Here is a 26,117-nt window from a genome sequence, read left to right on the forward strand (position 1 = left end):
ACACACCCCTCCACCACCTACTTAGAAGATTTTCTTCTGAGATCAGGTAGCATTAAGATCCTGACAAGGTACCAGATTACTGGCAAAGAAACTCTTTGGAGTCCTACATTGACAGCTCCTCTGGAGTTCTATAGAGGGACCCTTATCATGAGTGTGGCCCCATATCCCTTCCTTCCATATTTCCTTGGGGTGGAATATATCTTCTCTGTGCAGACACAGTTAAAGAGGGAATTCTGCTTCTCGGCCACACAAATGCACCGCTCTGCCTACTCTTCATAAGTTACCCCTCACCTCCAACTCCAAGGGAGGGAAATCGTTCAACTAACCCGCCTGAGTCCAGGACTTAGACTGGACCGGGATACAGGGAGTGCCTGGAAAGCAGGAGCCCTTGACTGTTTTCCTGCCTCCGCGTGGGTGACAAGGGAGGCTGGGCTGCAGGGCTCACCTCTTCCCCTACAGCTACACCTAGTCAGCTCTCCTGCTCACTCTCACTCACTCTCCATCTCACTCTACCCCATCACTCCTTCCCTTCCACCTCCTCTACTCAAGATTATGGGGCTGTCAGATTCAAAAGCAACCACACAGGAGACCTCACTTGGGCCTGGAGCCTCACCTATTCCAATACAACTTTTATAAAATGAGATTATTGGGTTCTTCTCAAATATTAATAAGATGGTGTAGTAGCCAGGGTTCTCCAGAGAGGCAGATCTAATAGGACATATATAGACATATAAAGAGGAAATTTCTTATAGGAATTGGCTCATGTGGCTAAGGAAGCCAAGAGGTCCCATGACCTGCCTTCTGCAAGCTAGGAAACAGGAAAGCCAGGGGTGTAACTCAGTCCAAGTTCAAATTCCTGAGAATCAAGAGGCTTAATAGTACAGCTCCCAGTCTGAGTCTGAAGGCCATAGAACCAGGAGTGCCGGTGTCCAAGGTCAGGAGAATATGATGTCTTAGCTCAAGCAGAGAAAGCAAACGTATCCTTCTTCTGCCTTTTTGCTTTACTCAGAACTTCTGATGCCCACCTGCATTGGTGAGGGCTATCTAACTAAGTCTACTGAACCAAATGCTAATCTCTTCCAGAGATACCCTCACAGACACACCCAGAAATAATGTTTTACCAACTAACTTAATGTTCATCTCCTTAGCCCAGTACAGTTAACACATAAAATTAACCATCACAAGTGGTATTTAGTTTCCTATTTGGCTATTGTTTGCTACTGTGTGCTCCCTCCACAGGGATCTCCCCCCTAAAAAAGAAGGGTGATGATTGGAATTCCCAAATGCTGCCCTGAACCTCTGAGAGGAAACGTGGAACTTCCCCTTCTTGTCACCCTGTATTGACCAGGTTGTGAAGCAGACTCAAAACAACCATAATGTCTTTAGGTGAACAATAATCTGCAACTCTCAAATACAACACACTGTCTCACTTGAATTCCACACACCCCTTTGCATCTGGTACAACGAAGATAATCAACTCTGTCTGTAGTAGCAACACTACAGCTAAGAAGAACTGTTGGCTCACAGAGTGAGTTTCCAGAAGGGCTAGGACCAGAAGCTGAGACCTACACTTTGTCAGGACATTTCCCCCCAGGAACTGCTGTAGTCTTTCAGTGTTCATTTGCTTCTAAAAGGGACAACTGGAAAAAAAAAATTTTTTTTAATAAAAAGCACAACTGAAACTGTATTCAGAAAACATGTCAGGGGGGATTTTGTGACAATTCGGACATAAGAAGAATATGCCAGTACATGTCTGTGTGTACACGGAAGCTGGCAAAGGACCAGAGCATAAAAGGAATATGCACCATTATTTGAGCTAGTACAGTTTTAGTGGGTATTATTACTTTTTGCAAATTATTCCAGAACTAATTCCCCTGTCTTTTGGAAATTTGCACAATAGTGATTGTCGTCATAACCTCTTTCTGTTGACTGGTCTCAGTTTAATACAGGACTCCTACCAGATTTCCCCACCAATAGGAAGTAATTACAAACACTACCATGTATAGTGATGTCATAGCCTTCTTTTCTTCCATAGGATAGACAGCACACATCTAAAACAAAAAGATTTTGTCACTAGTAATAAAAAAGTCCGCTTGTTGGCTGTTTTCTCTTCTACCATACTTCTTATCTACCGAGTATTACTTTTAAACTAGAACTATAAAATTTAACTAGAGTACACCCAGTACCAATAAAAAAGTGAGAAGAATAAAAAAGAAGGTCATCAGGCATCCTTACTGGTATTAAAAGCCCTGAGATGGTTGGCACAGAGATCAAACTAACATTTCAGAAGAAAAGTAAATCCCTACTGTGATAAAATAAAAACAATTTTGGCTCAAAATCAGAAACTCACTATGGTTATTAATAGTAACAGTCTACACATAAAGTACAGCCAGACTGTAGCTATGGAGCAAAGAAACAAAAACAACCACATTAAACAGACTTAGCAGGTAATGGAGCTTCAACCAGCTGGAGTGAAACCAAATTATCCTCCCAGTTTACTCCCATGGAGGAACTCTTTTTGCCGATTCCCACATGACAAATGCTGCCTGAGATCACTGCAACACACAGACCAGTGTAAGTGTTGACAGACTCATTAGGTCTGGGGTGGCCATCAGATTGCTCTAATGAACAGGGTATGTGTCCTGTTTGCTCACGGTTGTCATTTGACTAAAGAATCTAACCAATTTGCATATGCTGGAGTCTTAAACAGTGCTCTCATCAAATATCTGGGTTGATAGAGTTGCGAAATGAATTCCATGGTATTTCCATGAATTATGTATATCATTGCATCTTTTCATCAGTTGCAAAGCTTAGTCATTTATAGGATGAAAAGGGGACTCTGAGTCCTGAGACCTTTGCCAAATAGTTGAGGTAACTTGATTCCTCCATATGTTAAATGGTGATAACATATTACTTTACCCTGATTGATTTTGTTTTGAGTTTAACCAATTCATTTGTTGGTTTTTTCCCTTCATTAAATCCTTATGGGGTACCCGCTAATATGCTGGCCACTATTTGGGAGTATGGTGGGTAGAGGACAAACGAGATTCAGCAATGAATAAACAGACAAATATCCTGCCCTGTGGAGCTTATACCAGCTGTGGGAGAGGGAACTAACAGTAAACACATAAACAAGCAAAATGGATATTACATCAAAATGTTAAAAATGCCATGCAAACAATTTTGTGTGAAGGGAGATAGGGATTGCCATGGTGATAGTGGCTTCCTGTTTCAAAGGGAGGGATCAGGGAAGTCCGCACTGCTAAAATGTCAAAAAAGTTGAAAACATCTCACTGCTTGTATCTTCCCAAAAGACAGAAAATACCTGGACAAGTGAAGAGTACATTTCAGGAACAAGGCAGTTCTCTATTCATTTTGAGCCCCCTGTTCCAATCCTCTCCTGAATTGAAGTCATAATGAATTATCTGAATGCTTATGAGTCAATATTGTATGCTATTTGGAATCAATCAAAATTTCATCCTCAGATCCTATGTTTTCCACTGGGGAGTAATAAAAGACACCATCATTTGAGGAGAGATCAGAAAGTTGAAATCTGGGGCTGTGAGGGTCCCGTCCCCACTCTGTTTGTAAATATTTTTGTAACTTTACACAAGTAGTTGTTCTGTTTATTTGTCTTAATGGGCCTCAGAACATTTGGGGAGTGAGGTATATGACATGAAAACCACAAATTAAATTAGAAAAGAAAAGAACTTTTCAGTACAACTAATGAAAAAAGAACTCTCAAAAGAGATCTGAAGAAGGTGAGTGAAGTAATTTATCAAGTGAGGAATGTGAGACGAATCAAAACATTTAGAAGAGAGTGCACACTAGAGAGGGCCAGAAGTATGAGGTATGAGTGAAGAAGAAAAAGAAAAATCATTCCCTTAATTAGAGCTAAAGAAGTTGGTCATACAGGATGAAAGAAAGAATGTAAACCAGAGCTGAATAAAAGATCAACTTGAAAAATCAAAACCAATGAACAAGCAAAATAAAATGAAAACAAACTCACAAAGAACAGATTAGTGGTTACCAGAGAGGAAAGAGGGTGGACAAGATGGGTGAAGGGGTTCAACTATTTGGTGATGGGTGATAACTAGACTTGTGGTGGTGATCACTCTACAGAGTATATGGATGTTGAATTATAATGCACTGTACCTGAAACTTACATTTAAAAAAATAAAGAACAAAGGATCAACTTGAGGATAGAAGAAACTCATGTCTGATCTAAAACTTCAAGGGATAAAGAAGCTCTGTTATTCTAATTAGGTAGGAAAAATAATGCAGTTCAGGCAAAAGTCAAGAAAGAGAATTTGAGAGGTAAATTCACAGTGAAGAGCAAAGTTCTTCAAAGATAAAACCAAGAGGACCAAAGAGATAAATCAATATAAATGCTGTAGATAACCTATTATGCTTTTATGTATTTTCCACCTTTTCCAGAAGTGGCATTTAGTAGTTTTATAATCAGAAATATAATGTGTGTGTGTATGTATAAATATAAATACAGTCTGAACAAAAGACTACAGTGCCAGAAGCTACAGAAACCTAGAACTAAGAATCCAGATTAAGTCACAGCCCCAAGACTGGTGGTTTGATGACCATCCGTTTCTATTAGAAACATTTTTAAGGACACCTGTGGCTTTACAAAACATTCAGTCTCCTCAAAGGGCTGTTTCGGGTGTGAAAGGTGTTTCTGCAGTATAAAGGATGTGTGCAATCACAAGTGGAGATACAATAGAGAGGATTAGCAGAAAAGAATCAGAACCAGCATCACCACTAGGGCCAACCCTACCAACAAGAAAAGTTTCGTCAATGTCCTGGCTAGAAGAGATGAGTAGGTCACACCAAAATTACATTTTAAATCTGTAGTTTTTAAAATTTGACCTACCTAACTCTTCCAATCAAATCTTATCACAGCCTCAGTATAAACAGGAAAAAAATATGTCTGGATCAGCTGTAGTAGAAGAGCCTGAAAATCCACCTTCTCAGGGTATGCACACACTCATAAAGTAGCTCACCTGGGGCACCTCTGTAGAGTCCCTACACTCAATGAAACATGGCTGGAAAGCATTGGCTATAAACCATACTGATATACTAGAAGTTACATTTACTGTTTGGAGGAGAACTTGTAAATATCTTCATGACTGTAGTCCGCCAGACTCTTCTGTCCATGGACTTCTTCAGGCAAGAATACTAGAATGGGTAGCCATTCCCTTCTCCAGGGGATCTTCCTGACCCAGGGATTGAACCTAGGTCTCCAGCATTGCAGGCAGATTTTGTACCAGCTGAGCCACCAGGGAAGCCCTGTAAATATATATATATACATATATATATATATATATATATATGTATATATATATATATAAAATGCATGAAAGTGAAAAGTGAAAGTGAAGTCACTGAGTCATGTCCAACTCTCAGCGACCCCATGGACTGCAGCCCACCAGGCTCCTCCATCAATGGGATTTTCCAGGCAAGAGTACTGGAGTGGGGTGCCATTGCCTTCTCCAATATGTAATGTACTGGCATGCTGTGATTCATTGGGTCACAAAGAGTCGGACATGACTGAGCAACTGAACTGAATTGACTGAATGTACTTATAGAAATACATATCCATATATTTCATGTATGAAAAATGAACTCACATTCAGTTCAGTTCAGTCACTCAGTGTGTCTGGCTCTTTGCCACCCCATGGACTGCCGCACACCACACCTCCCTGTTCATCATCAACTCCTGGACACTAACTGTTCAATAATGCTGGTATCTCTCTGATGTCTAGAGCTTATTGGGGGTCATCTGACCCTGGATTCAAGCATCCAACTTTAGGGTCACTGTGTTGATGGGAGCAGTTGGCTGTGGGGCCATTTTGAACTGGCTGCCTAACAGTCTACTGAAGGAGAGTCAACTAATAACACCCATCCTCTATAAAGGTGTTTTTGGGAGCATATATTCAAGGATGGTCTGTGAAATCCAATGACCAGTTTACTTGAAAGTCTGAAAATATATGTGTTAGTATACTGTATTGGTGTTTTAAAGAGACACAGATGTATAGAACAGTCTTTTGAACTCTGTGGGAGAGGGAGAGGGTGGGATGGTTTGGGAGAATGGCATTGAAACATGTATAATATCATATAAGAAACGAATCGCCAGTCTAGGTTCAATGCAGGATACAGGATGCTTGGGGCTGGTGCACTGGGATGACCCAGAGAGATGGTATGGGGAGGGAGGTGAGAGGGGGGTTCAGGATTGGGAACGTGTACACCCGAGGTGGATTCATGTTGATGTATGGCAAAACCAATACAGTATTGTAAAGTAAATAAAGTAAAATTTAAAAAATAATAATAATAAAAATTTTTTAAGAGGGAGGGGTTATGTATACATATAGCTGATTCACTTCATTGTACAGAAGAAAGTGACACAATATTGTAAAGCAATTACACTCCAATAATAAAATAAAATAAATTTTAAAAAGGAAGTCTGAAAACAGGTTTTTTAAACTGAAATAAGCAGAAATTAGACCAAAAAAGAGGTCAAAATAAATCTAAATCTAGAACATAACCTTTTGCCTAAGAACACTGTACATCAATCATTTATTATTCTCTAGGTTGCTGAGGTTTTTTTTTCTTTTTATCTGGTTCTCTTTTGCTTTTCTGCCTGGGCATTTGCCATTTAGACATCTTTATCAAACAATCCACAGTGACATCAATATGTGACTTTCTCTGAGTCAAGAAGTACACAGTCCACTGTTGTATAATAGACAGGGTCTATTGAGATGTCTGTAAGAAGTATAGATGAGAGTGATAAATGATGTACTTTGGACTCTAAAAACAAACCCCCAAATCTCAACTCTAACTCAATAGTAATAAATAATGGAAATGAAATCATAGCCATTTATTCATTTTATTTGACATGTTTTATGGGTTCAGGAAAATAAGAAGAGCAGACTTAGATCAGGGCTTTCCATGCAGACAGTGCAAGGGGAAAAAATGAACTGGTTAGCGGTACTTTATAAATCAATTCTTAAAACAAATGGAAAAATCCGCTCCATGCATTCACTCATTTAGGCTTATAAAAAAGAACCAAGTAACACGCCAGACAATTCTTCAGTAGGTTCTACACAACCTAGCAGAAATGTCTCTCAAGACTTCTGACTCTCACTTCTTCAAGAGCAAACAGGTTATCAAAAATTTTCTAAGGTTCAAAACAAAGGCACACAGACCAGAGTTCCCTGAATTTTCAAGGAACAAGAAACTGAACATGTATATTACCATATGTGAAATAGATGACCAGTGAAAGTTCGATGCATGAAACAGGGCACTCAAAGCTGGCGCACTGGGACAACCCAGAGGGATGGGATGGGGAGGCAGGTGGGAGGCGGGTTTGGGATGGGGAACACATGTACATTTGTGGCTGATTCATGTCAGTGTATGGCAAAAACCACCACAATATTGTAAAATAATTAGCCTCCAATTAAAATAAATAAATATATTTTAAAAAGGAAATACTATGTTTTGAACAAATACTTGTCAAATAAAAGCATTGGAACTAAAAAAAAAGAAGAAGAAAAACTGAGCAGAGTTGGGTTGGGAGAAGTTGCTGCTACAAATCCCTCGGAGGGAAATTCCCTTTCTATTCAAATTAAAACCAGCCAAGGTAGAAATCATAATTTAAAAATTGTCTCAGGTACTAGGCAATAGAAGATCATTTTCAAATTCTCTAGCAATAAGCTTCTCCAGCTGCATAAACCCTTTATAAGTTCAGAGGTTTTTCAGATAATAGCTGGCTCCCATCCAAGCACTGAAATGACAAAAATCTACGTTTAATAAAGGCGGCCATGATGATGCCCTCTGGAAAACAGAAAGTAAAAAAGGTATCTGCAGAATTCTGCAGAGCAGAGCTGAGTTTGACTGGAACAATACATTATAAGGGTTTTATGACTCCAGTTACAAAAGGCAGTATCAGCAGGAGTTTCTGTCTGGGTTCTGAATGAGCAATAAGAACAGGCTGAGCTGGGGGTGTGGGAAAAGGGGTCCCCCAGTGGAGGTGTGTGGAGATAAGGAAATGGAACTGAACATTTACCTAAACAAAGTGTTACTGCACTCCTCACGTTCTGCCTCTTCTGGAGCCCTTGAATAAGTCTCAGCAAAAGACAAAAGGGGAAAATTGTCATGCCTTTATTTCTCCAGAGGAGAGATGCATCTGATTTCATCCTTTAAATGAAGTGTGCAAGGGAAAATAGGAAAAATGAAATGTTAAGGCTCGCTAAGTTTTCCTCTAATGTCTCCTGTGTTGCCTTGAACCTTTGTAGTTCAGTTTAGACTTAATCTAATATTCCAAGGATTTCTCCTGAGCTTTAATTCAAAGCAGCAATATAAGCTCATGGGGGAAGGGGTGGAGGGAATGGGGAGATCCAAAAAAAAAAAAAATCCTTATCATCTTATCTCATGAATATTGCATCAGTTAAAAAACCCTGTCTAGCCAGCTTATCTCCATGGTTGTCAGATCCCACAAGCCTATATTGAATGCAATTAAAGGAAAAAATAAAATTCATGAAAACTATTTTGAAACAAAGGAGTATTCATTCAGAGCTTGGTGAGATGCCCTCCTTGACCACATTTCAGTCGAGCTCTTTTCAGCCTCCTTTTTCAACTAATCTTTGAGGATATTCTGAGCATCCTTTTTCAATATATCTTTGGGCATATTCTCAAGAACCCAGTTTTAGCCAGAATCCTGCTAAGTCAGTTTAGAGATAATCTCCCTCCTCAATATGTGACCAGTTCTTCATCCTCCACCCTTGGTATCTGATCACCCTAGTTTGCCTTCAGGAAGAATATTGTTAAGTCAGCTTAGCCAGAATCCCCAACCCCTGGTGCTTCCTCTTGGTAATTTTCCATCCTCTAATGCCCACCTCCCTCCTTGGCTATCAATGACCAGTTGCCCATGCTGTATTGAGCCCATATGAGGAGATCTATACTAAGGACTCTTTTTCTTTGTTGCGATAGTCCTGAATAAAATCTGCTTTTACCACTTTAAATCCTGTCCAGTCTGGTTTGTCTTTGAAAAGCTTATCCCTTCCATGAAGCTCATGCATAGGAACCTTGACTATCTTATTTATTGACAAGGCCATTAGATTATTCACAGAATAGAAGGAATTTTACTTCCAGTAGATTATTTTACAGCAATCTGATACAGAATGGTTTTATATGTTGAGAATTCACAGAATCTGATTCTGAGTTCCATAGAACCAGTTAATTTTTTCTTTGGGTTTTAGAAGCAACCACAGGATCCCTGACACTGACTAGATAGGGTGCTATGAGATGAGAGCAAACAGGTAAGAACCCCTTAATCCCATGAGACTCTCAGACTCCATGGGAGAACTGCCTGCTCCTCAAGCCCTGATGTTTTTCTCCCTAAGAAATCTAGACTTAGCACCCTTGTGGTTAAACCTTTCCCTGTATTGAGACCCTATAGTGAAACACCAAGCAATCTACAGAATCCCTACATACTAGAATCGTCTGTGGCTCTTATTTTACAGATGTGGGAACTGACAATCCCGAACGCCACTCTCCAATGCTCAGTAATGTCTCTCAGAGGGGTGATGCAATACATGTGCAAACAGTTCCCAACAGTCAAAAATGAAAGGAAAGAGTTTAATTCCAAAATGAATTCAAATAATAGGCCATTCTAATATAAAAAGATAAGCAAGAAATTATTCTGCACCTTAGAAGCTAAAAGAAAACCAAGGTATTTGATTAAAATCTATCTTCCTTCCATTAGTTTAATGCCATAGTTAAAACTCCATGTTCTTTATCAGACTCTAAAGAGAGAATGATGATGGTTAATAGGAATCAGAAGACAGATTGACAAAATGGTTAAGAAAGCAGGTGTTGATAGCAAATGAAACAACTGACAAAGGATTAATTTCCAAAATATACAAACAGATCATATAACTCAAGACCAGAAAAACAAACAACCCAATCAAAGAGTGGGAAAAAGACCTAAACAGACATTTCTCAAAATAAGACATACAGATGGCTAACAAACACCATGAAAAGATGCTCAACATTGCTCATTATTACAGAAATGCAAATCAAAACTTCAATGAGATATCACCTCACACCAGGCAGATTGGCCATCATCAAAAGTCTACAAACAATAAATGCTGGAGAGGGTGTGGAGAAAAGGGAACACTCTTGTACTGTTGGTGGGAATGTAAACTGATATAGCCACTATTGAAGACAGTATGGTGATTCCTTTAAAAACTAGGAATAAAACCACCATATGACCCAATCCCACTCCTAGGCATATACCCTGAGGAAACCAAAATTGAAAGAGACACATGTATCCCATTGTTCTTTGCAGCACTATTTACAATAGCTAGAACATGGAAGCAACCTTGATGTCTATCGACAGATGAATGGATAAAGAAGTTGTGGTACATATACACAGTGGAATATTACTCAGCCATAAAAAGGAATGCATTTGAGTCAGTTCTAATGAGGTGGATGAACCTAGAACCTATTATACAGTGTGAAGTAAGTCAGAAAGAGAAAGAGAAATATCGTATTCTAATGCATATATATGGAACCTAGAAAAATGGTACTGAAGAATTTATTTACAGGGCAACAGTGGAGAAACAGACATAGAGAATAGATTTATGGACATGCGAAGAGGGGAAGGAGGGTGAGATGTGTAGAAAGAGTAACATGGAAACTTACATCACCATATGTAAAATAGATAGCCAATGGGAATTTGCTGTATGGCTCAGGAAACTCAAACAGGGGCTCTGTATCAACCTAGAAGTATGGGATGGGGAGGGAGGTTCAAAAGGGAAGGGATATATATATACCTATGGCTGATTCATGTTGAGGTTTGACTGAAAACAACAAAATTCTGTAAGCAATTATCCTTCAATAAAAAATAAATAAATTTAAAAAAAAAAGAAAGCAGGTGTTGGAGCTGACCAAATGACATCCTAAAGTAATAAACAGAGCTAGTTTGCTGTTCTAAAAGTCCTTTACATGGGTTAATCTGTTTAATTGTACAACAAATTATTTGATAGGTACTATTATTAACTATATTTCACAGGCAAGGAATCAGAGTTCAGGGGGATAAATAAGTTGCCAGAAGTTTCACAGCCAGCATTCTTGCCCAGGCAGGTTAACCACTCTTAACCACTATATTACACTCAGTTACAAAGGAACATGCAGATATGACAAGTAAGACACTAATCTCAGGGGTAGGGAAATACATGAGACTAGGATAAAGGTCAAAGAGCTTGAAAAGGTCAAAGGTTCTTATTTTCAAAAACAGACAGAAGATTATGAAGATGATATCCCCACGAGTCTGACATCAAATCCCAGAAAATGCATTTCTAAGCAGATAGTCATGAGCTTAGCAAAGAAAGTAGTAAGTACTGAGTAGCAGCCCAGGCTCGTTAAAGAGAAGTCATACCTTCTAATAGGATCACTGAAACAGCAGGCTGGGGAAATTCTGCAGACACAGAGTATCTGAGTTCAACAACACGTCAGCAATGTCTCTCTTACCTATTTTTAAATTCACAATGGATAAATGCAGTTAGTTGAAACTAATGTTCCCAAAGAGAGTTGACAAGTAGATATCTATCAAATAAGAAGGTCTTGAGTGACATAGAACTTACAGTTATTTCTGATTTGTTCTATTGATTAGGATGGAATACACTTTTCAAATACAGAGAGATTACAAAGTTTGGAGGTATCACTAAGAGAACAACTAAGAGAATCAATATTCGAAAATAATTTTGACAGGCTAGAATAATATAACCAAATCCAGAAGAAATTTAATGTAACAAATGAAACATACTGCACCTAAGTTAAAGAAACACAAATTCCAGAATAAAGGATTGCCTTGAAAACAGTTCATGTGGGAAACGACTTCAGGGCTTGAGTAGATGACAAGCTCAAAATAGGCCCATAGCATGAAAAAGCCAACACAGTCCTGCCGCTGCTGCTGCTGCTGAGTCGCTTCAGTTGTGCCCAACTCTGTGCGACCGCATAGATGGCAGCCCCCCAGGCTCCCCGTCCCTGGGATTCTCCAGGCAAGAACGCTGGAGTGGGTTGCCATTTCCTTCTCCAGTGCATGAAAGTGAAAAGTGAAAGTGAAGTCGCTCAGCTGTGTCAGACTCTTCGCGACCCCATGGACTGCAGCCTACCAGGCTCCTCTGCCCATGGGATTTTCCAGGCAAGAGTACTGGAGCGGGGTGCCGTTGCCTTCTCCTAGGCCATGTTTTTAAAATGTAGCTGTCATTCCCCTGAGCTCTGATAACACCCAGAACTAGATTTATTGGGATTTACAACACATTTGAGGGGTGCATTGGAATGCATCTAAGAGGAGACCTACCAAGTACCATGAAGGGTCTAGAAAACCACATCAGGAAGCATAGTTGGCAGAACCTGTAATTCTGCGTGTCCAAGCACGTAACTGCGTGTTCCCATCACCCTGTTTGTTTCTCTTCCAGTAGTACCCTGTTGGCTAATGACATGATCTGCCCATCTTTCCTCTCTACCTAGAAACCTATATATCACCTCCTAACCACCCATCTTACTACTGAGTCAATACCTCAGTCTTGACAATTTCTATGATAAACTCTGTCTTGTCTCTCCATTCACTCTGACTTTTTTATCTTTCAACATCCGTTACTCAGACTATTGCAAAAGCCTCCCAACATGTCCCCTCATTTCATTCCTGGGTCACTTTAACCCACCTCTTTGCTATATGTAGCATAATTTTATAAACATGCAAGCCAAACAGAAATGTGTTCCTCCACTTTAAACCACATTGTCCATAATATGAAGTCCAAACTTCCTAGCAGGATCACCAGGCCACCCACTATCTGAACCATTTTCCCATGGTCAACCCCACTTCTTGTCGCTTCTCAGTCCATACCAAATTCCAAACCTACCAAAGTCTGCGTGCTTCCCTTGAATATGACCAGCACTGTTAGTTCCACCATCAGAGGAGTGAGTCTGGAGTGTGAGGTGCAGGCCAGGTGGCTAAGGCTTGCACCATGGTTCATAGGACTTGGCTGAATCTCCTGCCACTGCTCTTCCAAATCCATGACCTCATTCCTGCCGAGGCCACGATCCCTGAGAGCTGCTCTCCGCCTGAGTGGGGTGAGGGGACTGAGGCAGACCCATCCCAAAAGGAAGCATCATCCTCTAAAGGGCCACTTTAGAAGTCTCTCCATCAGCCCGCCTGAAGCTTTCTTAGAACTGTGCTGCAATAAGAGACCCTTCTGACCCAACCATCCCATTCATTCTCCAACACCCAGACCCAGATACCTCTCCTCGGGGAAGATTGCTTTGATCTACCTACAAATGCATGCTTCCCTGAGTCCCTCTTCTGGACCAGTTCCCTATATCCTCTATCATGATGTCTTTCTTAGTCAATGGGCATGCTTAGTCACTCAAGTCATGTCTGAGTCTTTGTGACCCCATGAACTATAGCCTGCTAGGCTCCTCTGTCCATGGAATTCTACAGGCAAGAATACTGGAGTTGGGGTGCCATTCCTTTCTCCAGGGATCTTCCCATCCCAGGGATCAAACCCAGGTCTCCTGCATTGCAGGGGGATTCCTTACCATTTGAGCCACCAGGGAAGCCATTCTTAGTCAATACTAAGCCTTAACCTATTGCTTGGCATACAGCAGGTGCTTAAAACTGTGAGTTGAAATAAACAAGAGTTAGGAAATCTGCAAAAGATAAAACAATGAGGACATAACTACCTTCAAATATTAGGTGTGTGTCACTAGACACACAGGTGCTGTCTCAGGCACTCTCACTGCATACTAAAAAAAATAATAATAAAGGATCAAATATAACTGACTACTCCCCTCCTCCAACGTGAAATTACTGTGGCCTGAAAATGTGTTTATTCCATAAGGCATAGAAACAGCATAAATCTGCTCTGACCTGGCAGTCAGATCTTAGAAGACAAGTAAATAACAAAACTCTTTTTCACTGGGCACCTGTAGCAACGGTGCATGAAGGTAGTACTTTTATTTCTTGAGGCAATCTTAGAAACATGGTTTTAAAACATCATTTTTCTCCCGACAGCATTAATCCTAAAACATAAATTCTGATTTCAGCTCTCTTCTCTCTGACACTAATCCTGGGCCCAGCATGGACCATTCCTTAAATTTATAACATATGAAGCAACAGAAACCAACCTTAATCCTCTGCTCCAAGTTTCTAAAGAGATGTAACATCTTGACTGATTGAAATACTTTCTCATTTTGGAGAGTGGTGTTCACCTCCGCGTGATTCCTATTGAGAGAAAGCTCTTGTGAAATTTCTTTCTCCCACTAGTAACCCTTTTCCTACATACCTAGGTGTGTTTCCTACCCCTGAGATAAATTTATATTCAAATGTAAAATGCTTCTGCAGCAGGTATAGCATAATGTCTCCCCAATATTATAATATCTCCATTACAAACAAAACATCATGTGAAATCTGAAATTATTTTGCATAGTCCCTTGTTTCTGTGGGTGATTTACTAATTTTTTCTTAATTGTATGCATCTCATACAATTAAGTAGAGTTTCTGTCTGTTTTATTCAATTCCTAGCACCATAATAGGCTCTCAAATATTTATCAGTTCAGTTCAGCCACTCAGTCGTGTCTGACTTTTTGCAACTCCATAAACAGCAGCACACCAGGCCTCCCTGTCCATCACCAACTCCTGGTGCCTACCCAAACCCATGTCCATTGAGTCAATGATGCCATCCAACCATCTCATCCTCTCTGATCCCCTTCTCCTCCTGCCCTCAATCTTTCCCAGCATCAGGGTCTTTTCAAATGAATCAGCTCTTCATATCAGGTGGCCAAAGTACTAGAGTTTCAGCTTCAACATCAGTCCTTCCAAAGGACACCCAGGACTGATCTCCTTTAGGATGAACTGGTTGGATCTCCTTGCAGTCCAAAGGACTCTCAAGAGTCTTCTCCAACACCACAGTTCAAAATCTTCAGTTCTTCAGTGCTCAGCTTTCTTCACAGTCCAACTCTCACATTCATCATACGTGACCACTGGAAAAACCATAGCCTTGACTAGACAGACCTTTGTTGGCAAACTAATGTCTCTGCTTTTCAATATGCTGTCTAGGTTGGTCATAACTTTCCTTCCAAGGAGCAAGCATCTTTTTAATTTCATGGCTGCAATCACCATCTGCAGTGATTTTGGAGCCCCCCAAAATATTTATAGAGTGAATGAAAATCCTAGAGAAGAGAAACATTGTAACTCTCCAAGCTGAGATAGCAAATACAACATGAGAGTCTATAAAATCACATGTGAACTATGTCCCATTCTATTTTTTCTAGGCAACATCAACATCATCATATTGAGGAGCTGAGGCATAGAGTGAGGATATTATAAAACTAAAATTAAGTTAGATTATGTAGTAAGCTGAATATCCAGCCCTCACCCCGGAACCTCTGACTGTGATGTTACATGGAGAATGGACTCGCAAGTGTGATTTGAGGATCTTGAGATGGAGATATTCTCCTGATTATCCAGGTGGCCCTAAATATAATCAGAGGGTCCACCTAACAGGGAGGCAAAGGGGGATTTGACAGAAACAAGAGAGGTGATGTAATGACAAAGGAAAGAGAGCTCTGAAGATCTCATTGATGGTTTTGAAGATAGAAGAAGGGGCACACAGTGTGTGCCAACAAAGGCCCAAAGTTTCCAACAAAGGTCCATCTCGTCTAGGGACATGCAGTGTGTGAGGCACACACCGCAAGTAATGAAGCTTTCAAAACTGGAAAAGGCAAAGGAACAGATTTTCCCCCAGAATCTCCAAGGGGGTGTGGCCCACCCAACCCTTGGGTTTAGTCCAGTGAAACTGATTTTGGACTTCTGACCTCCAGAATTATAAGAAAATAAATGTGCGCTGTTTTAAGCCACCAAGTTTGCAGTAATTTATCATAGGAGTCATAGGAAACTGTTACATATATAAGTACCATCTCTTGGCAAGACCTATAACATTGATGATAGTGACTATTTACCAAGGTTCTGTTGTAAATCCCTTATGTGTATTGCTGCTTTCAAATCTCACAGAGTATCTACGAAGGAATTACTATTTATATCCCCATTTTATAGTTTTTGACATAGTTTTTGACTATGTCATACAATTAACACAGTACAGAGATGGAATGTGAAGCAAAGCAGTCCACAAGCCATAGCTTGTCCATCTGACCTCTACCTTTCAATGCTTACTGCTCACATGCCTCTTGTATTTTGATATGTTAGGGGGTGAGAAGCAGTGACAGGCCACCCAGAAACCACACTGTTACAATATAATGTGTCTACTACCATTATATCATTCACTTCAAAGGGCTGTTTCAAATATTTCCTGCTTAGCACTTGGAAAAACCGAGTCAAAGAGATTCAGGGTGTTCAACAAGCCTGCGGCAGGGCTGGGAACAGAGCAACCACTGAATGACTGACTCTGCTCTCAATCAATTATATCTCATTTAATGTGCTTTCAACTCTTTAAAGCTCCTTCACACCTTTTATCTCTTCTGAGCCTGTCAACAGTTCTACAAGGTGAGCAGAACAAGTGTTATGACTTCCATTTTAAAGGTGGAAAACTGAAGTACAGGAGTTGAGCAAAGTTCATACACTCGCTCTGCTGGTTTGTGTGATGACAAGAAAAGTGCTCGAGTCTCCTGTTTTCAGCTCTGAGCTCTTTCCACTCATCCACACTTGGCCATCTCATAAATGGTCCAACATGAGTTTCCAACAAATGTCCACCTAGTCAAAGCTCTGGTTTTTCCAGTGGTCATGTATGGATGTGAGAGTTGGACTATAAAGAAAGCTGAGCGCTGAAGAATTGATGCTTTTGAACTGTGGTGTTGGAGAAGACTCTTGAGTCCCTTGGACTGCAAGGAGATCCAACCAGTCGATTCTAAAGGATATCAGTCCTAAACATTCATTGGAAGGACTGATGCTGAAGCTGAAACTCCAATATTTTGGCCACCTGATGTGAAGAGCTGACTCATTTGAAGAGATCCTGATGCTGGGAAAGATTGAAGGCAGGAGGAGAAGGGGATGACAGAGGATGAGATGGTTGGATGGCATCACCAACTCAATGGACATGAGCTTGAGTAAGCTCTGGGAGTTGGTGATGGACAGGGAAGCCTGGCATACTGCAGTCCAAGGGGTCACAAAGAGTTGGGCACAATTGAACGACTGAACTGAACTGAACTGAGTTTCTGAGCTATTCTGTAAATAACTTCAGAAACAAGACTCATCATTGGAATGGATCCTATCTAGTCCTGTGATACACAGTGTGGGAGCAAGAAACCACGATCAACATATGGTTCTTAAGCATTTGAAATGTGACGGTCAAAACTGAGATCTGTTGTGTGTGTAAAATGCACCCTGGATTTCAAAAACAGTATGCAAAAGAAAATATAAAATACCTTATTAGTATTTTTATGTGAAAGTGGAAGTCACTCAGTCTTGTCCGACTCTTTGTGACCCCATGGACTGTTGCCTAGCAGACTCCCCTGTCCATGGGGATTCTCCAGGCAAGAATACTGGAGTGGGTTGCCATTCCCTCCTCCAGGGAGTCTTTGCAACCCAGGGACCGAACCCAGGTCTCCTGCACTGCAGGTAGAGTCTTTATTGTCTGAACCACCAGGGAAGCTATTAAAACAGTATTTGGGATATATTGGGTTAAAATAGAATATATTTTTAAATTAATTTCACCTATTTCTTTTTACCCTCCTGCTACATGAAAAGGTAAAATTAACTACATGGCCCACATTTTACAGCTCTAGATTATATCCCAACCAGTGCAGAAAAGAGTCCCTTACCAGCATCCATAAGACAATCCCAACTTGAAAATCTCCAGAGACAGAAACATACTCAAGAAACAGCCAATCCCAGTTTTGGAAGTCTCTAACGGAAAGTTATTTTCCACTGAATGAAAACTATAGGTAAGGGAAGGGAAATAGCTTACCAAGTATACATCCCTGAGTGATAAAGTGCCAACACAGGTTTGATTAAAACAAACATGCCACTCTAGGGCAGGATATTGATAGTGGAGTAGGCTGTTTGTATGTACATGTGTGGGGGCAGGGAATACACAGGCAATCTCCATACCTTCCACTAAATTTTGCTATAACTCTAAAAACTTGTCTATTTTTTTCACTACAATTAAAAAAGAAGAAGAAGAAAAGAGGTTGTGATGGCCAATTTTTTGTGTCAACTTGACTGGGCCACAAGGTACCTAGCTATTCGGTCAAAACATAATCTTGAGTATTCTGAAGGATGTTCTTGAATGAGCTTAACATTTGAATTGATAGACTAAGTTAAGCAGAATGCCCTCCATAATGTGGAAGGCCATCAGCCAGTCAGCTGAAGGCTGGACAAAATGAAGAAGTGACCCTCTCACGTAGAAAGGGAACTCCTCCTACCTGAGTACATGTGTGGGTACAATGGTCTCCTCTGACCCCTGGACTCAGACTGAATCACTGGTGCTTCCTGGGTCTTGCTGACGGCAGATCTTTGGACTTGTCAGCCTCCATAATCATGTAAGACAATTTCTTATAATAACTGTTGTGATTCCTTATAGTATACACTACTGGTTCTGTCCCTCTGAAGAACCCTCATTAATATATGTCTATAAGAACTGCCATATAAGATACTTTGATAAATGAATAAACTTAAAGAAGACTCACATGGAGAGAGAGAGAGGGGAAGTAAGGAAGAGGAAGGAAAGAGGGAAGAAAGGGGAAAAAATGAAAATGAAAATGAAAACCAACAAGAATAAAAACAAAATCTTTATCCATATAGTCTTTTATATATATATACAGAATATCTCTAGAAAATAGACGCAGTGATGACCTCAGGAGTGAGAAAGAAATTAGAGGTCTGGGCAATGGTGGGGGTGGATAGAAAATGCAGTTTTCTCAGGATGTCTTTTGGTCATCTTTAGCTTTTTTTCTTTGAATGTGTCCATTCGAACAAATACATTTGGAATAAAAATTACTATGCTTTGACTAAGAATTCCTTACCAAAAAACCCTAAGAACAGACATTTTAAAGACAACTCTTCAGCTTAATGAGCTTGAACAGGGAGTAACTGGCCAGAGTTTTGTAGCATGAAACGATATTTTGGTACCTCATACCATGAACTCGAGGCTCACTCCATGTCTGAAAGGACATCAGCAATGACTGAGACCAAGGGCTGAAGGAAGGACCCCACCCCAATGCTGCCTTCCCAAGATTACACCTTCACCAGGCCTCCCTCCCCTTCTTTACAGGAGGGGGATGGCAGTTGGCACACCACAGAGCTAAGCTGCAGACATGATCGTGAGCCCCTTCACCCTCCCCTTGGGCACAGGGGACATGAGTCCCCAGGAGGGTGGCCCCAGACATGGGGCTCCTCCTCCCCTGACACGTACAGTGACAGCTAGAACGGTGTCATTCCTTGATGGCTGACACAGGGTCAACTGAGAACCCCACGAGGCCAGCACCTAACTGGGAGCCCAAACTACTGACATGTGAGGGTCTGGGCTGGGCACAGAAACCGTTCCAGAAACCTTTCCTTGCTTTCAAATCTAGCTCAGTGACACAGGTGTAAGCACAGTGCCTTCACACACTGGTTTCCCTCCTGATGAAATCTGTTTGCTCTCATCCACGGGAAATGACGGTGTTGACATCCATGCCCTAATTTATGAAGCTGCCTCCTAAATTGTTCAGAGTGATTTGCTACAAGCCTATGAACATTTCTCATCTGCCATCTACCGTGATCAATAGAGATTCAGGAACTGTAATCACAGTGGGGAAGGGGAGGTAACTGTGCTGAGCGATCATCCAAGTCCTCTAATACTTCCAGAGAAAAATCCCTGTTTCTCTTGGAGGGAGAGGGGCGAAGTACTTCTTTCACCGTCCTCATCAGGAGACAGGGTTTAGACATCTCATACTCTTTGACAGCAGATGACTAACCTAATGGCTCTCAATTTGTTTCCTTGTCTGCAAAGAGAATAACGATACCTTTCTCATAGGCTAGTGATAAGGACTAAATGAGAGAATATAGGGGAAACTGTTTAGTGCTCTGTCAGTCATTGAATTTAATTTCCTCTCACCATGGAAGAAGTGCAGAAACGTGGTACAGCATTCTGCATACAGAAAACAAGCGATATTTTCTCAATTCAGGAGCAGCCTAGAAAGCTTTTCATGCTGTCTCTGTGTTTCAGCTAAACTCTAACTCACACACTTTCTTTTAACACTACCTGGAAATTAATACAATAGAGGATCAGTATGCATGGTGCATACTAGAGTCCTAATCTCTAGTTTCCAGGAAATGTTGCAGCAAAGGAGAGTCTCAAGCAGTAACAATGCCCAGGCAGTGGTTGAGCACATCATATACTTTGATTCTTTCAAGTCTCTCAACAACCCTGAAGTGGGTACTATTATTTTCTACCATTTTGCTGATAGGGAAATTGAAGCACAGACAGGTAATTTGCCCCAGGTCACAGAGTCAATATGGTGGACTGAGATTAACAAAATGCTCAGTGCTTAATCATTAGGTTAAATTGCCCTCAAGGGGCCAGAAAACCACCAGCCTGAAGGTGAGAAGAGGAAGAGGCCAGTGTCTGAGGTAGGAAAAGAAATATCCCTCCATTTCCTTCTCGATCCTGCCTTCAATGTAACTCTACCTTTTCATTTCACTTCAGCCCAATTCTCTAACCTGTTGGCTCTATTCCCCTTGATTTTTTTTTTTTTTTTTGCATATAACTTTATTTATTTTTGGCTGTACTGGGTCTTCGTTGCTGCACATGGGCTTTCTCCAGTTGCAGCAAGCAGGGCATTACTATTTGCAATGCATGAGCTTCTCATTGCAGTGGCTTCTTTTGTTGCAGAGCATGGGCTCTGGAGCACAGGCTCAGTAGTTGTGGTGCATGGGCTTAGTTGCTCCTTGGCGAGTGGAATCTTTCCAGACCAAGGACTGAACCCATCTCCCTCGCATTAGCAGGCAGATTCTTAACGACTGAACCACCGGGGAAGTCTGCCCCTGAATCTTTGACCCCTTAATTTAAATTAGGATTTTGTTTTTGGATGTTTGACTGGGGTCTCCTTTCCCCAGATTTTCTCTCCACATGTGCTTTCAATGCTTGCTTTTTCCAGTTCACTGTTCTACAACACCTTCCAAGCTCTACTCAACTCTGCTCTAGTTTCACGGGTCTATTCAGTCTCCCCCAGTTCATCTGTGAATTCTTGACCTTCGTAGCTTTCTTCCAATATTCAGTTCAGTTCTATTCAATCACTCAGTCATGTCCAACTCTTTGCGACCCCATGAATCACAGCACGCCAGGCCTCCCTGTCCATCACTGACTCCTGGATATCACCCAAACTCATGTGCATCGAGTCAGTGATGCCATCTAGCCATCTCATCCTCTGTCGCCCCCTTCTCCTCCTGCCCACAATGCCTCCCAACATCAGGGTCTTTTCCAATGAGTCAACTCTTTGCAGGACTGGTCTCCTTCTAATATTACTCAGCCACAAAAAGAATGAAATAATGCCATTGCAGTAACATGAATGGACTAGAAATTATCATACTAAGTGAAGCCAATCAGACAGAGACAAATATCATATGATATCACTCACATGTGGAATCTAAAAAAATAATTCATAGGAACTTATTTACAAATCATAGACTCACAGACATAGAAAAAAAAATTCTTACACCGACTAAAGGGGAAAGGAGGGTGTAGGGATAAACTAGAAGCTTTGGATTAACAGATACAACTACTATATAAAAAATAAACAAGGACCTACTGTATAGCATAGGAAACTGTATTCAATATCTTGTAATAACCTTAGTAAAAAAGAATCTGAAAAAGAACATATATACGTGTGTGCATTTGCATATAATTGAATCACTTTGCTATATACCTGAAACTAGCACAGTATTATAAATCAACAATACTTCAATTTAAAAAATAAAAAATCACCCCCGCTCAAAAAAAGATAGTGAGCCCTGCTCTGTATGAAACCTTCCTCTTCTGCTCTCTCCTGTGGGGACAGAGGTCATCCCTCTAGGCGTCCATGGTCTGCATTGCTGGAGACACATCTGCAAACCGCCATGGAGCGTCTTCTGTATTGTGAAATATCCCATCTCACCTAACACGATGCCTTAGATGCAACAGAAGACTGATAAGTTGAAGCTAATGTCACTGTTCTAATCAACTATGCCAGCGGCATCAGCCATATCCACTGTGTCTCCCTTGGGTCAGTTAAAGGCCTACTGGGCTTGGCTAGTGGTTCGGCAGCAAACAATCCGCCTGCAACGCAGGAGCTGCAGGAGATGCGGGTTTGTATCCGTCAGTCGGGAAGTTCCCTGGAGGAGGGGGTGACAACCCACTCCAGTATTCTTGCCTACAGGATGCCAAGGACAGAGGAGCCTGGCAGGCTACAGTTCATAGAGTCTCAAAGAGTCAGACACAATTGAAGAGACTTAGCGCAGCACAACACATATTCGCACTCATAAACCCATGTCTACACATGATCGTTCTTGTTGCCAGCAAAAAGCAATGCAGATTCCATTGTGCACACAAATGGGCAAGAGAGCTGTTCCTCACACAGAGACAAAGAGAAGGAAATATGCAATATTAAGAGAAGGAGAAGGAGAAGGAGAAGGGAGGAGGAAGGAGAAGAGCCACGCTGCAACTGGAAGGGGGGAAGCTGCAGGGCTGAATTTGCGTCACTCTTAAATAAACACTCCCCACCCCGAGGCCTATTCAAAGAGAGAAGAAAGGTTTCAAAACATATTCTGAAGACACACTGAAGAAAACATGTCAGTAAATTTAATATTATTTAAATTCCTCCTGCATGTTCTGAGAAAGTTATAAAGTCACATCCATTTTTCATTTGCTTTTATGTGCTTTCTGATTCACAAATATACATCTGTACAGTTCTGGAGGGGAAAAAAAGTCAGGGTTTTGTTTAGATTATTTTGTTTGTTTTTGCTAATCATATCTAACCAAGAGGAGTTTTTATTTTTGATTAAAAATAAGTCAAAAGATTATTGGATGTGAAGCCAACTGCTGCTTTCCAAACTCACCAGACCATTGCTAACTCACCAAAGTCAGGAAGCAATAATAATTCCTTCTCTTTATAGAATGCCTTTTCTCCCCAGGAAACTTCAAAGCTCTTTGCTGACGCTCAGGCTCTGCAGCTGCCAGGAAAGAAATGTGGCTCCACTTACCTCAAAGGGAGGGTCAGAAGTACATGGGGAACCACTCACTCCACAGCGGGCATACCCGCTGCTTCCACTTTATCAGAGCCCACCCCCAAAGCTCTGGTTTGGGGGCAAGAAAACAGGAGAGCCAGCAGTAGTACCAAGCTACTTTCATCCCTCACCCTCCCAAACGTCCTAATGACAGGAGTGACTAGATGCAATGTTGTGAGTCAGGTAATCATATCAATTATTGGGATGAATAGTAGTCAAACACATGAAGTCATGTTCTTCACTGCTGGGAAAACTGTCTTGGGCTAATCCAATCAACACTCCTACAAAAAAAGTTATTGTATGAACAGAAAAGATAAACAAAAACCTATGAACTCTGGTACCTCCTGGCATACATCATATCTTCTCATTGCTGTTGTTCGGTCGTTAAGTCATTCAGTCACATCTCTTTGTGACCCCATGGACCGCAGCACACCAGCTTGCTCTGTTCTCCACTGTCTCCCGGAGTTTGCTCAAATTCTGTCCATCGAGTCAGTGATGCTAAGACCATCTCATCCTCTGTCGCCCCCTTCTCCATTCACCTCAATCTTTCCCAGCATCAGGGTCTTTTCCAACAAGCCAGTTCTTCACGTCAGGTGGCCAAAGTATTAGAGCTTCAGCTTCAGCATCAGTCCTTCCAGTGAATATTCAGGGTTGATTTCCTTTAGGATTGAGTGGTTTGATCTCCTTGCAGTCCAAGGGACTCTCAGCACCACAATATTTTCCAGCACCATAATATCGTCTCAGACTCAACCCTATCCCCCTAGATAAAACAAAGTAACTATTATTTCCTGAATACCTAATATATGTGGGGCATTTCAGTCTTACGGTTCCAAATCCTCACAGCCATCTGGAGAGAGAGGTATTATTACTTATTTTTTATAAATGATGACACTCAGGTGCAGAAAAATTTCTTTTTTTTTTTTAATCAATGCTAGATATCTAAGGAGGAAACATTCCTAATAGACCTGCAACCATCAATTTGTCTTGGGAGATATAATTTCACTGTTGCTCAGTGCGGTGATGCCACAGGGACCACCTCCAGCTTGCAAACCCAGGTCAGTTTGATTCCAGTTCAATTGCTAGCAATGAAGCCTTCCTCCGTCTTCATGCATCTTAAGAGCATCCAGTTCTTTGGGTACAAATAAATGGATACAGGCAGAGCATCATACAAACTCCATTTCTGCTTTTATCCTCTCCATTTCTGGTTTTGCTCTCACAAAAAAAGTTGAAGAAAAGAAGGCAAATTTGAACATATAAGCTAGCCATCAGCTAATGAGCCAGCTGAACGTGCACTCAGGCGAAACCAAGCAGAAGGTGGATCTGCCAGTTTTACAGATAAAGAGACTGAGATTCGCAGAGATGGACCCTCTCACCCAAGAGCAAAGAACTGGTTGCTGAGTCAAGAGGCGGAATGTCCACTTGAATCTCCCTGTTCCTATTGCACTTGCTCTTTGCAGAGGATCCCACTGCATCCACGTTCATGGTGACTCTTCTAGGCTTAGTCAGCCTGTGGGATCAGGCACAGAGCAGGACTCCACACTCTCCAGTGAGGTCTCATAATTAAACCTGAATGTTGACATCAGTCTCCAGGTTTACTGAACACCAGATTTGTTGATTTACATGGGAGCAGGAGTTGTTTCTCAAATGATCTGGTCTTTCCAGTGAGAAGAGGACACACTCTCCTATCTAGGGACACCCTGTGGCTCTTAGACTTCTCCCTCCATGGGCCGTCAGCACCACTTGCACCATCCCTGAGCCTTCACCCTACTCAGGGGCCAGGGTGGCTCAGAGTCATCCTTTGTTCACGCTTTCATGTCATTTCTGATGCTGGACATATTCTGTGGATAGAAGTGATCCAGGCCTTTAAGTTTTACTTCTGCCATTACTGAACCTAAGGTGACCTGTGAGGAGGCCTGCGTGTCATCAGTATACATTTTAGAAAGACAGCCAGTCCCAAGGAAGTTCTGGGCAGTGGTAGTCTTTCTGTCAAATTTGCATAGTTTTATTCTATAGACTAAATGAAGCATGAAACTGTTAGAAGCTCAGTTGTGTCTGACTCTTTGTGATCCCACGGACTATAGCCCAACAGGCTCCTATGTCCATGGAATTCTCCCAGCAAGAATACTGGAGTGGGTTGCCATGGCCTCCTCCAGGGGAATCTTCCCCACCCAGGGATCAAACCCAGGTCTCCTAAACTGCAGGCAGATTCTTTACCATCTAAGCCACCAGGGAAGCCCCATAGACTGAATGCTGCTGCTGCTACTAAGTCGCTTCAGTCGTGTCTGACTCTGTGCGACCCCATAGACGGGGGCCACTGTCTCTGGGATTCTCCAGGCAAGAACACTGGAGTGAGCTGCCATTTCCTTCTCCAATGCATGAAAGCGAAAAGTGAAAGGGAAGTCGCTCAGTCATCCCCGACTCTTAGTGACCCCGTGGACTGCAGCCTACCAGGCTCCTCCGTCCATGGGATTTTCCAGGCAAGAGTACTGGATGGGGTGCCATTGCCTTCTCCGCATAGACTGAAAGTAGCCCCTTATTCTGAGGAGGGAGAGCAATTCTATGTTGGAATTTCCAGAAAAACTGTGGAATACAACTAGCCTCTGAGGATGGGTATATCATGTAGTGTCAGAAAGAGTACAAGAAGATCTCCGGCAGATGGAGAAAGGAGAGGAGCAAGGCAAGGAAAAGATACCGTTGAAAATATAGAGCAGAGAATGCCCGACATGCGTGGTTTTAAAATACATACAAGGAGCCTGCATTAGGTGGGAGAAGAGAATGACGACAGATAGCATGAACTTGATCAGTTCTTGTATCTGCTGAGATAACATCCCTTTTCCTTTGCGAA

This window comes from Capra hircus, chromosome 20, assembly GCF_001704415.2.
Source record: "Capra hircus breed San Clemente chromosome 20, ASM170441v1, whole genome shotgun sequence".
NCBI lineage: Eukaryota > Metazoa > Chordata > Mammalia > Artiodactyla > Bovidae > Capra > Capra hircus.